Raw genomic sequence first — 16423 nt, 5'->3', positions numbered from 1 at the left:
CAGCTGGGGCCTTTGCCTGCGTGGGTTTCCTCTGGGTGCTCCGGCTTCCTCCCATTTGAGACTTGGAAATGTTCAAATGCAGGGTGTCTGACTTAAAATGACCACATGGTCAAGCAATACAAACATATTCATTACCACAGAATGATGACAGCAGGACTGGACATAGCTATGACACAGAGAAAAACTCTACACTGCCAACATCCTGTTAGCCCTAACAGCTACAATACTTCCTGTTTCATGACCTGTCTGTCTGACAGTGGAAAAAGGAGAATACATTGAATTCCCCTCCCAACCACCTCCTCCCACACACATCCGTATGAACATCTTTCTCATTAAGATGGGCATAAATATATTATCTTAACTGACGTACACTAACTACAAAAGTAAAGTGAGTTTAGGTCACTACACAAACAAGTGACAAAAAGACAATAAACACACATTAGTGGAATTAAACTTCTGTGGAAATATCCTTATCTGCTTTCTTGTTGAGATTTATATGAGAGGATTAATACCACTTTCATATCTGTTACATGTAAAGCTACAGCCAAGAGACATTACCATAGCTTCGCATAAAGACTGGAAGCAGGAGGAAAAGTTTGCCTGGCTCTGTCCAAAGGTTAAAAAAACATTTACAACATTTTGACAATCTAGATTTTGGACGGCTGCTGGCTCCAGGTTTATATTGACCGTATAGATCTACTCATGTAACACAACGTGTGCTCAAAGTATTCTTTTGAACTAAACCGACCCTCATTAAACTCAACAGATGACAACAGATGACAAGAGATGACAACAGATGACGTTAAAAACTTTAGCGACTTCAGCCACTCAGTTTGTCGTAGTCACTTTTTGGCTCTTCAAGGCTGCATTCATGTGATACTGGGGAAATTTACGTTTTTGGATTGAAGTTTCTTGTAGACATTGATTGCTCCCAATTAGCTTTTCAACACTTTAGCACATAATAATAGGTTTTTCCACCTATCACTAAATCCCCTTTCCCACTGGATAAAAAAATTACTAACGCCCATTAACATCTTGATTTTGTTGTTAATGGGAAAGGATACAATCTGCATTTATTTCCAGCACAAATGACTGCAGTAGTCAAGGGTATTTATCAGCTACAGCTGCGATCTGCAGTAGGGGTGTACAGTATATACGTTATAGACGTTATCGACGTTATAGACGTTATAGACGGTATAGACGGTATAGACGGTAGTAATTTGCGCTATGGTATAGATTTTGACTCTACCGTGCAACCGGCACAGCAGCTCCGGCCCTATGTGGTAAAATTAATTCCTGGCCGTAGTGGCCAATGTTGACTGCTGTCCTCTCTTGCATCTCAGCGCAACTGTCTCATGCATCAAATACCAGAGATCTGGGGACTTGTTCTTCCTGCAGGCGAGCAGCCACAGTGCTCCGCGTTGTCTTGCTACGTTCTTCTTTGTGTTGTTCTGCATCACTCCTCTCTACGTCTGTTGTTTTTCTTGCAATCGTTTCAGTCTGGTTAAATCTGTGGTTAAATCATCACCACAATGTCTCTATCTCTTTTGAAAAAACAAAAGGTTGACACAGAAAACCGGCAATTCAATAGAAAATAAGAGTATTGAGAAAAGTATTTGTTTACAACTGTCACTGTGAAGCCTGTGTGTTACTAGTAACTGAAGTTATCAGATAAATGTAGTGAAGTGAAAAGTTGAATTTCCCACTGAATTGTAGTGGAGTAGAAATATAAAGTAGTATGAAAAGAAAATACTCAAAAAACTAGAGCCTCAAACTTGTACTTTAGTACAGTATTTGTACAGTAATTCAGAAGCATTTATATAGCAATGTTAAGCAAAATGGATATACCGTGATATAATAGCGTTACCTTCTATGCCTCAAATTATATGGTGATAGAAATTTTAAACCATACCTTACAACCCTAATCTGCAGTGATGGAAACACGCATCCCATCGACAATAGTACAGGACAAAAGACACCCACTCAACCGCCACTTCACCATTAGGTCCCTGAAGTGCAAGAGGGCCCGCTATGGCAAAATCCCGGTGCCTGTAGCCATAGCAGCCCTCAACAAAAGGCCAAGGTAAAAACCTCTACAGCCTCACTCTGCCATATTTCTGTCTAAATGTTTTTTCTGTTGTTTGTCCTTATGTGTATTAACTGTCGGCATGCTGCCCTTAAACTGTACGGTTGAAGTGGAAAAGTCTAAAGTCTATGAAACCTGGGTGGACACGCTAAACTTTGCCCCTTTTCCGGCGTGATGCCTCTGTCGGTAACTTCTGTGACTCTATTGTCATCTCAGGCACATCATTTGCGACATTGAACATGACGCACCAGGGGGGGAAAAAACAAACAGAAATGCAAACTCATCAAATTGAATTGGGAAAGGGGTCTTTTGCCTATTTTTAGCATGTTTTCCAGATAATTTGGGTGGAAAATGATAAAAGTATAAAAGCGTTAAAATTAACACTCAGGTAATTATTCTTCCAACTGTTCTTGGTTTGGAAACTCTTACATCCATTCCTCATGCGTGTTGGTATCTTTTAGCATCCAGTGTGCAAGAGAACATGGCATGTCCCCGCTAACTGGTCCGCAGAACCCAATAAACATGGTCAACAGAAAATGTAAAAAAATAATAGCACTAATTAACCCCCCCCCCCCCCCCTCCTTTAACATCTCCTCATGTAAAGAACAAACAGAGAGAGCTGGAGAAGGTTAATCATGCTGGGTCGTAACAGCACCAGGTTGTTTTCAGTACAAAGCAGCACAGAGTAATTGGCAACCCTTTCATCCCTCCTCCTCATTACAGACCATGAGTTCATTTCTAATTGTGTTGACCCCATCATGACCTCTGCTCCAGTCGCTCCAACAGTGAATCAATGAGGCGTCAAGCTGATGCTACACCCCCCCCCCCCCCCCGATCTTCTACCAGTAAAGTAACCAATGTGTCTGATTGGTGCAAACTGCAGATCACTTTGGTGCAGTACATTGTACAGCTGGGTATGGTTGACAGCGTAGAAACAGCCATGGTAAGATTCAAGGCTTTTTGCAGGAAGATGAAAGAGTTTCTGTTTCATCACTGTTTGCAGAAGTGTTAAGGACGGATGACACAGATTACATTCCTTATTCACGTCTTTACCTTCCCTACAGCTTTGCTCATCTCCTTGCGCTCCTAAACTTCCCTTTTTGCTCAATCTTGTCCTTCCTCCTCGAGCACCTTATTTGCATCGTATCCATCAGCAGGGAGAGAGAGAGGCTCTCTTGCTGGAGGCATAACTAAGCAGACTAATAGAAGATTCTTCTCCCCCTGCTCGCCTGGTCTTTGAAGTTCTCACAAGTGGAGTTTTAAGAAAAGTTCTTAGGGGAACTTATACATGGTAAACAGACAGGCTATGTGGTGGAGCTGCTCCCTCAGGGAGATGGAGTGTGATCAGGCTTGTTTACTGGCTCGAGTGTTTAACACTTCCATGTTTAGAGCAGCGCTCAATGTGCCGAGCCTCCCCACGTGCCCAGTTGAGAATATGGGTTTTCTTTGATGTAAGGAAAGCGAATGACAATTTATGTAAAAACATAATGGAGTTGCAGCAACTTAAAAGAACCAGCGATGAAATTAGCATTTTCTTATGCAAATGATGCTCTGGCACAATACACAATCTTTGAATTAGCAGAAGTTAATACGCACGTCACAACCAGTAACAATGGCTGCAAATGAGACTCTTTGTAAATCTGCCCAATAACAAAACCTGAGTCAATCTTCAATTGCTCCACTTCATCCTTTTCTATGGCTAATTATGTATTTTACAGCAAGACAGAAGCAAGGAAACCAAGAGCTGCTGTTGTGTGCTGCCAGGCACAACAGGAGCACGGACTGTAATTAATTCATCACCCACAGTCAGACAGGCTAGCCTCTGGTAACATGCAGCTTGAGTATCGACGCTGGCCTCTGCTGCTTGCAGGTCACTGAGCTAATGAGTTTTTGCCTGAAATGTAATAATTAAACTCATCTTGCTCCACCAGCATCCCAGCCATTTAATGCCAGGCTGAAGGCCAGGGAGCTTAGATGGCTTAAAGTGTCATCTGCCATACCACCCGACTCCCCCAGTCAGTTAACAAACTATTCAGATTGTTACTGTGTCAAGAATGGCTGGGGAGTATGATGATACAGTCAAAACAATATAAAACGGTCTATTGTATATATTTTTCCATAGTGATTCAATCACAATGTTGAAAAAACAATGGGTTGTGTCTAGATGGTAACCCTAGATTTGAAAAAATCTTGCGTTACTCGCTTCCCAACAAGCTCTCCTAACTCAAGGTCAATGTCGTACCATAACTATCTAGAGAGGCTTTCTGGATCTTGGGTTGTTAAGACGCGACTAAACCTGTGGACAAACTGCATTACAGAAGCGTTTACATCACTTGGGCAATTCTTAATGTTCGGATCATTGCACATGGGAGTAAAGCCATAGCATGTAGTATACATATGTACATATATGTAGTATAAAATAGGCTTTAGCGTGTAGTTATTTCATATAGCAGTATATTGCAAGCCCAGTGGACCACCAGACCTAATTTGACCCCACACCAGGTCTAAACATATGGGGATTTTTAAAAATACAATTATAACCTACCTAAGATCTCTTACATTAGACCGCTCCTCCATTCCCTTCACTGGTTAACATTAGGTGCCCCTATCCGCATCAAGACACTAGTACTTGCCTGTCATGGTGCTAACGGATCAGGCCAAGTTTACATCCAGGACACGGTTTAACCTTAAACCCCAGCCCGCCCACTCCACATCAGCCAGCCGGCCTGCTGCTCCCATACTGCAAGGGACACCTAGTCATTCAATGAAATGACGACTGTTTGCTGTTCTGGCTCCCGAATGGTGGAACAAGCTCCCTGTTGACATGCGCTCAGCTGACTGCACCTTGGCTAAGAACATGACGGTTTATAAAACTTTTTTTTTTTTTTAAATGTTGCACTTACTGTACATCCTGCACTTATAGTCTTTGTCTTTGAATTTGTCTTATTTGAAGCCAATGTACTGACATGATTCTTGCTGTTCTGGGTTTGTACCCTCATGGTTGAATGCACTTATTGGAAGTTGTTGTGGATAAAAGCATTAGCTCAATAAAATGTAATGTAATGTAACTGGACTGCTCGGTTGGCAGCTTAGAGGTAGTCATTGTTTTCAAATCCCAAGGCAGCTTTTAGCACTGACTTAATGTAGAGCTCTATGGAATCTGTGTTGTAGTTTTTTTGAATTCTCAAATTTGCTATTTTTTTTCTTTGATTCTGTTATTACATAAACCACAAGGCCCTACCTTAATGCTACCATCAGTCTGTTGATGGCTGGTGCCCAGGCCCCCGACAGAGAAGACACTTGGGCCAATGGGCCTTTCAACTTTCAACCTTTCCTATTAATTACCTAGACTGTGGTGGCCCGCCATAGTCTAATATGTTTCAACATAAGATAAAAGATCTATAACATTGTGTTTGGCGCCGTTGCTTCAGCAAATCCCCTCTTACTCCCGTCAGAAAGCACAGGGGACACACCCGTCACTCGTGTTTGTGCAAGCGGACAAGTGAGTGGTGCAGAGAAGAGGGTTTTAGCGATTAATTATCAATGATCTAGCAGTAAGTAGCCTACACTAGAGTTTGTAGTGTGTGCGCAAATAAATGCTGCAGTTCCTCAAGACCAACAGAAGATTCTGTGCGCACACACACACACACACACAAGCTACGCACTGCTATTCTTCAAATGAGCAAATGTTAGCTGCCAGTTCCCTAGCTTGTCGACTGACATATCAGGCTGCTTGTAGATTTTGTGTTTCGGCTTGAATCGTGTTAGCTCCATCTTGTTTACCACGATTTCTGGGTGTGACTTTTTTTGCATCAATCATCCATCAGCATTTATATCTTTCTATTCTTCTTTGTGTTTTAATAGCAGTTGGCAGGTGCATTAGGAGAAGAAGATTGGCAGAAAAAAATTCATCCATTATCCCTGTAAGTTATTAATTAGAAGATGTGTACTTTTCCATGATGTCTTTTAGCAGATTCCTCAATGTAACCATTCAAATATATTAAACCAATGTTTTTTTACGGTTAAATTGTTTACAAGAGCACAAAGTTCTTCATAGATCCAGCCTCTTAATTTTGCCCTCAAAGTGCACCCGACTGATCATTTAACTTTTAAAAGGTGCTCTACTCAAAACACTGGAAAAAGTGGCTTGAGATTGCCTCCATATGGCTCTCACCCCAATACATGAAATAATAACGTTTTTCACATCCGTCTATCAAAACAAACAACAGAGAAACTCAGATTACAACACACACAGGGAGAGTGACTTCATTCTCTGTTCAGGACACCATTACTCCACTAGATCTTTAAATAGAAAATATTTGTTGGCTGCTATATTAATGTTCTTAATATCGAGTGCAGTTCCTATAACATTTTTTTTTGGGGGGGAGCGTGCCAGGACCCCCTAAAGCAGCTGTGTCAAACTCCAATTCACAGTGGGCCAAATTTTAAAAATGGGACAAAGTTACGGGCCAAACTCAATATCTACAAAAAAAAAAAAAAGACTGCAAATGTGCATGTTTTCCCTTCTCTCCAGATGTGTAATGTTGAACCTTTTCAGTGCAGGTCCTTGTACTTGTCGTGGTGTTTCTTATGTTTTATTCTTTCGTTACAGTCACGGTGGCTCTGCAGACGAGACAAACAGCTCTTTACCTTCATAACCAGATAATCTGCCCTCAACCTGTGTTGAATGCTCCTGTTTTCCATCTTTCTTTGGACGTTTTTGGAGAGGGGTGGATTAACTGGTAGCATGGATGCTCATGACTGTTAACAGAAAAGTAGACGTGTATGTGCTTTATACTCGCGGGCCAGCTCTCATAGAACCTTGATATGATCTTGTGTGCCAAATATAATTACACCGATTTAACCCACGGGCCTGAGTTTGACACCCCTGCCCTAAAGGGTCGAAGGTCCACAACCCCACAGCCTCACAAAACCTAGTGGGAAACACTGTATATATATTTATGTCAAGGCATGATGACGAAAGAATAAAAAATGTGTTCTTAAAAAAAACATGATAATAAATTAGTGAATTTCCCCATCAACGAGCCTATTCTCTCAAGCGTGCTGCACTGTTATTCACAATCTGCCAACCTTGTAAAAACTCCAAGACAGCAGTCTACTCGTTTAATTATTGGCCCACTGTGATGTCATTTCATTATTTTGTTGCTTTTATGAGTGGCAGTGGGATAAGATTTTCCTGTCTCAACACAGAGACACTGATGTCATGCCTGCAAGATGGAAACACAAGCTGCCCTGTAAAATATGGCTATGCTTCCGTACTCTCTGTTCCTTTCATAAAAACACTCATTGGTCTTCGGCTGAACTTTCAATACTGAGACAATGCATCCATTTTTGTTCTCTGCTATTGTCATGTTTACCTGTGATCATGGACTGAAGTGAAGTGACACTGTCCTGTTTAATGTCTCGTTTCCAAACTGTAAGCATACAGAATAATATTATACTATACTATTGTTATTATAAAAACAGATTAAAGAGGTTGCAGCAGGGCTTGGCCAGTAAAATAAAAGAACCACAAATGATTCCAAAAATGCAAGGTCAAGGAACTCTACTTTGACTGCAGTGCCAGATTTCAAGTCTATTTAACATTTGCCTTCTAGTATTCCTGACACTATACCTACCAACTACTTTTATCAACCATTAACACTATTGGGAAAACTGCAAAAAAAACAAGCAACATTTGACTTAAAGCAAATGAAATAAAAATGACTATGGTGCACGTGAACCCAAGAGGCAAGTTTTGAGACATAAAGACATAAGGCTGTATGCCCACTGCAGAAGACTTAGCAGAGCCACATAACTTCAAGCTGAGACGCTACCCTTTGATCTACTAAATGATATTATAATGAATTCTTTAACATTTTTGTTTGTTCCTGCTCTCATTGAAATTCTGTGCTTTCAGCAAAGTAATATCATCCTTTTAATGTTGTGAAGCGATGGTAAGTAGATCTGATGCCTCTATCCTGAGGGTCTCCCCACTACCCCACACACACTAACACCATCTCTCTTTGAGCTTACTGGGTAAACCGAGGGCTCTTTTTCAAATTGGGATGTAGGGACAATTAGAGTTCAGAGAGTCAGTCATCATAGAGGTCTTTCCACATGCATTCATCCTGTATCAATCTCACATTAGTGGTGTATAGAAGTATCAAAAATCCATGTCCATGTGATTTCAGAATTCAGTAAGCAGCTAAGGCTGTTTAAATGTGCACACTTTCACTGAATGGCTGGCATGAGAAGAGATATTACATCTGGGAAACTACGTCTAATTGCCAATATCCATGAGTGAGCTCACACTGGGTGCTTCTGTGGGAAATGAACATCCTCCTCAACAGCCAGGCTACAGCAAGGCAGGCCGACTTCAATTTGTATTTGACGAATCTCAAAAATGTTATTGATGTTGTGACCTTCTGACTGACCTAAACTTACTTTACTTGGTATTTTCAATAACTTGAATTCCATATCAATTAACTGAAATGAGATACGACAACACATGACAGCTAACCAACCAATATCTTGCACATTTTCTCTAAAACAGAAAAAGTCTTAAAATGACACTCCCAGAAAACTTATTGTATGTGAAGCTGTACAACAATATAATTTATTGTCAAAGCTAAGTAATATAAGCTAGAGACTGGATTTAACCAGAGCTGCCTTTTAGCTTTTGTATTTGAGGATATTTAATGGGTCCTGCACGTTTGTCTTGAGAATGTTGCAGTGGATCTAAAAGTAAGATTGGGTATGATTATTAATTTTTCTAATAATTTCTCATTTTATTTGTTCTCATAGTTAGAAGCACTATAAGATTAAACACACAATATTTAATTTTCTGTAACTAGGTGTCTCTCAATAAAACCAATAACAAAAATATGGAGTTTGGTTATATAGTGGTCAGATTTTCCCAGTTTGGATTCCTTCAGTATTATTATTACCACAAATTATCTACAGAGGTCTCCTCTCAAATTAAATGGACCCGGTGATTAAAACTGGTAGAACACTGAATAAAGCAGTTTCAAAAATCAGTTATTTCTCGGCAGACAAACGACGTCTGCACAGCTAAGGCAAATGTTCGTCCAGCTTGTTTCTCTAACTCAAAGAGATATTTTGCTGATTTAAATCCAGCTATGTGTTATGGCAGTATGTGCAGTTGAACAGTTTTTGGCTGCACGTTGAGCTCGAAGCATAAGACGGCTTCCAAGAGTCTGCCGAGATCTGCTGAAAAACGTATCCATCAGATTTCGGCAGACCTCTGCTGCTGCGCTCCGCAGGGATTTCCACCACAGAGGGTATCCAAACATCGTCCATCTACACACTGCCCACAGTTCCATGATACAGAGCTGGTTTAAAATGGGCAAAGTATCTCTCTAAGATCCAGACATCCAATGACTAAAATCCTTGTCAGCTTAAAATATATATATTAAAAAACGACCAACATCTAGAACATGCATTGTAAAAATGTGGCTTAAACTACATAAAAAGTGTTTTAACAGAGTTAATACCAGCTAACAGAGTCTGTGGAAGTTTCTGGTATAACCTAGTCCTCAACTCAGCATGAGGGAGAGCGTCTTCATGTCCAGCCTGCATTAATGAAGTGTTGGCACCATTAAAACCAGCCTCAGGACCCTGAGCAGACCCAAACCACTCTCTGGTCTGGACCCTGTCTCTGCAAATCAACACTGAGTTTAATTAAGCCAAGCCACGTTGTCATTGACCCAACATTACTGTTTAACTTGGCAGGGCAGAGGGAAACCTATTTACTGTGAGTAACAGCAGCAGTTTTATGTGACTGCAGGGAAGTAGATTGCAAGGCTAATATTTAGAAATTGTTTTATTTGATTTCTGTATTTATTGAGTGTAATTTCTAAGCTCCCCTGCGGCATTTTTAGCATCAAACGTGCGGGTGTGTGGCCCAGCGGTCAGACAGCAGGCAGCCAGAGGTTTGGCCGGTTTGGAAGGACCAGCTCAGGCCTGATTACCGGGGCGTCCCTGCAGGAAGAGTTCTCCAGTCCGATAGATTAGGAGCTCTTCCAGAAACCACAGTGAGGGGAGAGAACATCAACCGAGCCTTCACTAGAAGGTATTACTCAACACAGTAAACATGATTGCAATCTTACTTCCCTATAAAGATACACATAAAACATATTTTATATTTCCCCTGACCCCTCAACTCTGTCTGCAAGTAATTTGAATCAGGAGAAACAGAGTTGCATAATGCAGTTCTGAACTTCAGTAAATATTCTGTGCTGGCTTCACTCTAGCTTATTTCAATTAAACTGAAACTAGTTTTATAACCGTAAAAACCCAGATCGTTGTGATTATAAGTCATAGCCATTCCCAAGCTAAGAGAAAAGATATGTCCTGAGTATAGCCAAAAAAGGAAGGCCAGTCAATAAAACTGTTTGGGGTTGGATGACAAACACTTGGGTTGGATTTTGTAAGCACAAGAAATGTATCTGATAACCTTATCAGATATTACCTGACAGAGTATGGTATGTGCTTTGGCAGGAGGAGGAACTCCTCTTCAACCTCAAACTTGCTAGGATAGAGCAGAGGATATTACTGACAGCAACTTCTCCTCCAGCTGATTAAGATTCTGGAAGAAACAAAAAAGCATTCATTTCTTAATGTTGGGCTTTTTATTTTTTTCAAGTAAAAAAGACAGAGATGTTAGTTTTCTGTTTTAATTGGCAAAGATGATGCTTCAAGTTATGATTACAGTAAGAGCACTTCCCCCAAATCCCCCTTAAATGAGTCACCACACATGAGACTCAAGCATAACTCTTTGTGTGCAGACCAACTGTAATGAACAAAGCCATATTTCAGGGCATGATGAAACTGTCAGTAAAAATAAAAAAGAATCATTTTTCTAAAACGGATATGATGTTTGTATAATCACATCAAATAGAAGAGGGATACTCCATGTGTGTCGTAAAAACCTGGAAGAATTAAATGCAGTAGACAGAACTAATATGAGTGTGTGCGGCTCCATAATCGCATCAGTCTGGCTGTTAGCATCAGCACAGACAGGTAACAAGCACACAACAACCCTTCACAGCCTCTCATCTTCTCTGCATCTATCTCTGCTATGATACAGCATGTCATTGGTTTAACCAGGCCTCGCCAAAGCTAATCAAAGTGGATAAGAAATGCATTAGTCCACACAGGAGCAGCCTGTAGTAGCTTAGGACTGCTAAAGCAGGCCATGTAATTGGCAAGAAGAAAACCAAGTCAGTCAGTCGGTCACAGAGGACTCGAAATAGCCTCTCATACACTCACAAAATACATACACTCATAGACACACAGTGCAGCTTCTATTTCTTTGGCATGTGGTGCAAAAAGAGAAGCCTGTCCTTCAGAAGTGTTGCTATTTCTGTTTACCACAAGGCACCAAATATTCTATCATTAGGGAAACTAGGAGGGAGAGGAAATACCACTGAGAAACACATGGACTCCATACAGCCACACAAAGGAAGCTAACTGTCAGGGTGGACAAGTGGTTAATGATGCTATTGCTAACAACTTTTATTTTCACAACATCCATATGTTCATTCATGTAAAGGTGCTACACTTGATATTTTCTCGCTTCTTGTAAAAAACCATCAGCTCGTTCTGACTGATAGCATGTCCAGCTCATCATGTTTTTTACATTAACAGCTATAAATATCAAGATTTTGGTGTATTGTACCTTTCATTGGAGAAATCTAAAAAAAAAAATGTTTTTAAATAGAAACCATCTTGTGATGGGCCACACCACTCAAACCTGACCTGACCCACAATCTGTAAACTTCATACATAATAGTAACTAGACTGTCAGTACAGAGGGAGACGGACTGCACCCATGTTTATGCGTGCATGTGGGAGAGGGAGAAAGAAGAAGGGAGAGAGAGGTAAAGACTGGACTATCAAAGTGTCACAGTCTTTCTGGAAGTTATTAATAACTTACAGCATTTAACTTAAATCACTTTTTGTCAACTCTGACCAACCTCTGATTGGTTTGACACAGAATAACTAAGCGGTCTTTTGAGCTAAATGCTTATGTCTGCATGCTAATATGCACAATGACAATGTTAAGTTCATAGTCACAGACTGGAAGAAAAAATTTAAATATCTTCCACTGTACCAATAAGTGAAAAAACTGAACCAAAGCGTTTTACAGTTACATAGAGTAATATATAAGCAACAACATATACAGTATACGTATAACCCCGGCTGTGTTATTGGCTCAAAGAAACCCATATCCTTAATGCCATTCACATAATAACTGAACTAAACTGTAAAAGAAGAGAAACATCAACACATGACAGTGCAATGAGACAGAATGGATGTACATGTGCTCCAGACTAGACTGTACCAGGATATCTAAGCCCGCTAAGATAATTTATGGGTTATGGGAGAGTTCTTTCATCCCATATGCTCCCTGTGGTCTCAGCAGTCTGACAAGGTGACAGTGTAACCATGACCTGATTACCTGTCCCCTGAAGCCTGTAATCACTAAAGCTAGCAGACAGGCACTGTCACTCCTCTGACAGAGAGGATAATGGAAGGTGATGCTACATGCCGCAAGCCCGGCTAATGAAATATGAAAACAAAGAGCAGGGACAAGGCACCAGGGCACCAAAGAGGCCTGAACTCTGTCTATTCACCAGCCACTTTTCATTCAACCTTTTAAAGTATTGGTCTATGTGGAATTATGATTTGCACTGCAAAATTTCTCCCCTTGGTTCCACTGTTTAAGCATAGACTATGATACCTACATTAGGCTACGTTCACACTACAGTTACAAGTGACCTGAATCAGATTTTTTCGCTCATATGTGACCCATATTTGATTTGCTTTTGACAGTGTGAACAGCACAAGTCGCATTGAATCAGACATTGTCGAATCAGAATCAGGCCACTTTTAAATGTGCCTCTGAATCGGATACGTATCAGATTTTTTGAATGCGACCACAATCTGAACAGCCAGGTCCCATTTAATGCGACTTTGATGTCATTCTGACCTGCGCTGCACTGTTTTATAAATGAATGACAAATAAATGTAATTGAAAAAAAAGTGTGCCACAGGCGGGAGCCAGGAACAGAATCCAAAACAGGCATGGAGGACAGTAGTGAAGCAGGCCAGTGGAGGGATAGTGACGTACCGGTCACCTTTGCCATGTTGGCTTCCGTAAACAATGTGTGACGTCATCAACGATCAACTGCGCATGAGGGTCACTTCAGGAGCGTGAGCTGTTCACACAGCAATCCACATTTAAAGACGTAATGTGAACAGCCAAACAAAAAATCAGATTTGAGCAATAAATCGGAAATTGTGCATTAAGACCTGCTGCAGGAACGTAGCGTTAATGAAGTCAGCCAAAATCTTGCCCAAAACAAACATCACACACACAAAAGACAGCATTTTATTTGAAAAAAAAAAAAACAAGTTAGAGGAAATCTGTCCGGACTTAAAGATTTGTGAGGCTCACAGGGAGCACAATTCAAGGAAGAAAGGCCAGGAAACGGTGATTGCGAGCCATTCATTCCAAAACAACTATCGGCCCTGCCAGGATAGATGAGCAGGTTAGACCCTCTTCATGCTGCCTTTAAATACATGTCCGTGACAGAGCAAGATGCTCTGTGGGAGCCTGGGTGAATCCGTGAAACTGGACAATAACATTCAGAAATTATGCTAAAACTAGATTTGTGCCGCCCCAAATACTGAGGCTATTAACCTTGCCACAGCGGCCCAGGGTTCGACTGCAACCTGTGGTCCTTTGCTGCATGTTGCATTTCCTGTCATCCTCCAGCTGTACTGACGAAATAAAGGTATGAAAGGCCCAAAAAAATATTTTTAAAAAGAGATATGCCTCAAGGCAAATCCTGCTTATCTTGTCGTGATGAGTAAGTGAGCAGTCTGCTTCATGAAAAAAACGCTTTTAAAGAACAGCAGGCATTGACAAAGCCACCACAGTCCATCTAAAATACAAAATAGCAATGTGAACATTGAGTTTGGCTGCGCTCTCTATTCTCTTATCTTTGGTGATTTTATTTCCCTGCACCTGCCAAAAAGCTACAAACATCACAGAAAAGGGGCGACTTGGAGTAAATGTGAGAGAAACAAGAAAGTACACAGAGCCTTAAAAAGTATCCTAATTCGTTTGTTACAGTTGTAACATTCAATAATTCATGTTTTTTACAAATAGGAAACATGCATAAACACAAAGATCAGCAGTGGTCTTGAATTTCACTGAATCTCATTTTCCAATTCGATGTTCATGTTGCTGCTATATTTCTTGCATCTACAGTACTTAAGAGGGATTGAGTTAAATGTAAAGTCCCAAATGTCCTGATTTCTCCAAGACATGCATTAATGCAACTTGTTTTAACTGAACCATACACAGTAAAGTGTATCTCTCAAAACCTGTGCCGACAGGGGCAAGGGACATTAGAGCAGCCGAGGAGATTATGTTTTCGGTTTGATTAGTTTGTTTGTCAGCAGGATTACAGAAAATCTACTGACCAAGAAATTTGGTGGAGGGTGTAGGCCAAGGAAGAACCCAAAACATTTTGGAGCAGATCCAAATCCTGTTAACATTGTGAGGTCGAGTCCTTCTAGTTTGATGCTATATACGTTAATATCAGAGGGAGAGATCCCTTCTGCCTGCTGAAGCATCATATTAGCTTTTAGCTGAACTTGAGAATGTGCTTTTCCACAAAACGAAGGCTGTGAGTTTTGTCACCTACACTTAAATCCCTTTGAAAGGAACGATTTACAGCCAGTATGGACAAAAGGAACACTTATAGCACCCAATAACCCTCTCACTGTTCATATGGGTGTGGAAATACTGTATTATGACAGACTTTTTTAGTCCTTTAAAACCAAATTTTCACATTGTCATTTCAAAAATGCAGTCGTCACCAAAAAGCGAGCTTCTCTCTCTGTGATGTTTGTGGTGTTCTTTAACTCATCCCTCTGATTCTGCTTCTGTCAGTGCTTTCCTTTTAGATCCTTGAGAGGATTAGGAGGGTGAGAGATGCACCGATCCAATACGCAGATCAGATATCCGCTCCGATATTGACCAATTAGCTGGATCGGATATCGTATGAATGAGGCCGAGCCAGCATTTCTTGTGTTAGGTTCATTGATGACTCTAAATTGCCCGTAGGTGTGAATGGTTGTCTGTCTCTGTTTGTCTCTATGTGCTCTGTGATAGACTGGCGTCCTGTCCAGGGCGTACCCTGCCTCACGCTCAAGGTTCGCTCCATCGGCTCCCGCCCGCGCCCCCAATAGGGACAAACGGTTGAAGATGGATGGATGGAAAGTTATATCTGTGTTCATTTGTTAAATTTTTTAACAAGTCTAAATATTTATGTCAAGCCTGATGCCTTCAATCACATGGACAGGTATACGCTTAGTTCATTCACCAGTAGGATCGGATCGGTATCGCCGATACGCTCAGCCCGGGTATCGCTATCAGATTGGAAAAAACTGGATCGGTGCATCTCTAATTGCAGTACATATACCTGTATATATGCTTGGTGTTTTTGAGGTAGACACCATTATGGAATCAAACCTTTTTTGAAATTCCTCCAAATGTGACCTGCAGCTTTCTGTGTTTGACTGAGACCCAAAATAAATGTTGGCGCTCATGTATTTAGTACTGTGGACCCACGGAGCATCAGGGACTGTGGTGCTGCACTGTAGTGAACTTTTCTGGTGTTAGCTAGCTTCTGGTGGTCCAGTAACAGCAGCCCTACTGGTATCCCCCTTAGACACTAGCATACGCTTACTTTTGAAAACACTGAGAGGGACACACTGTAGTAGAATAGTGACGCTGGCTAACGGTTTGCACAGCACTGCAGAGTGAATCAAAGTTTGAGCAGCCTCTCCATCAAGGCATTATCACTACAACATGTGCAGTAGACTGCTCACGCGCAATGACAGCAACAAAATCACAACAATTCACCACGACACAGGTTACGAACACGTACATTCAGTTGTACAGAGCATTTAATGTCATTATTTTAGGTTGAAGGAAACAATACTGTAACCGACCAAGTATATCGGGACATGACATGTAGTGTACCATTAGTGGCTCCCCTCCCTCAGTGTCTCTACAGCAAAGACAGAGAGTAAACACTTTATCACGTATAAAAGCAGATGACTTACCCCTCTGCACCCTTCTGGAAATACTTATTTTTATCAAAGTGTCTTCGGTAAACACACACACACACACAAAAACAAACACACACGCACACAGATCCCCGTCCGTTAGATTTAGGAAACTGACAAACTCACAGCAGCAGCGCGAGCCAAGAGCCGAGGTTTAGCTCCTCC

General features: G+C 41.0%; 1 protein-coding gene across 3 annotated transcripts in view; it reads right to left on the bottom strand.

Moving 5' to 3' along the window:
- Positions 1 to 16423, bottom strand: part of LOC310948860 (myocyte-specific enhancer factor 2A-like) — a 46013-nt gene extending 29590 nt beyond the window's left edge. Inside the window, exons 1-2 of one of the 3 annotated variants that reach the window (XM_083916132.1) lie at positions 16256 to 16380; positions 10581 to 10697 (exon numbers count right to left, since the gene is read on the bottom strand). The gene's annotated coding sequence lies outside the window, so the exon portion shown is untranslated. The other 2 variants (XM_083916135.1, XM_083916133.1) reach the window with 2 other exon arrangements.

The sequence above is a fragment of the Echiichthys vipera genome (assembly GCF_963691815.1).
Source record: "Echiichthys vipera genome assembly, chromosome: 1".
Classification (NCBI taxonomy): Eukaryota; Metazoa; Chordata; class Actinopteri; order Perciformes; family Trachinidae; genus Echiichthys; species Echiichthys vipera.
Note: the sequence above shows the minus strand (reverse complement) of the source record. Positions and strands in the feature narration are given on the sequence as shown.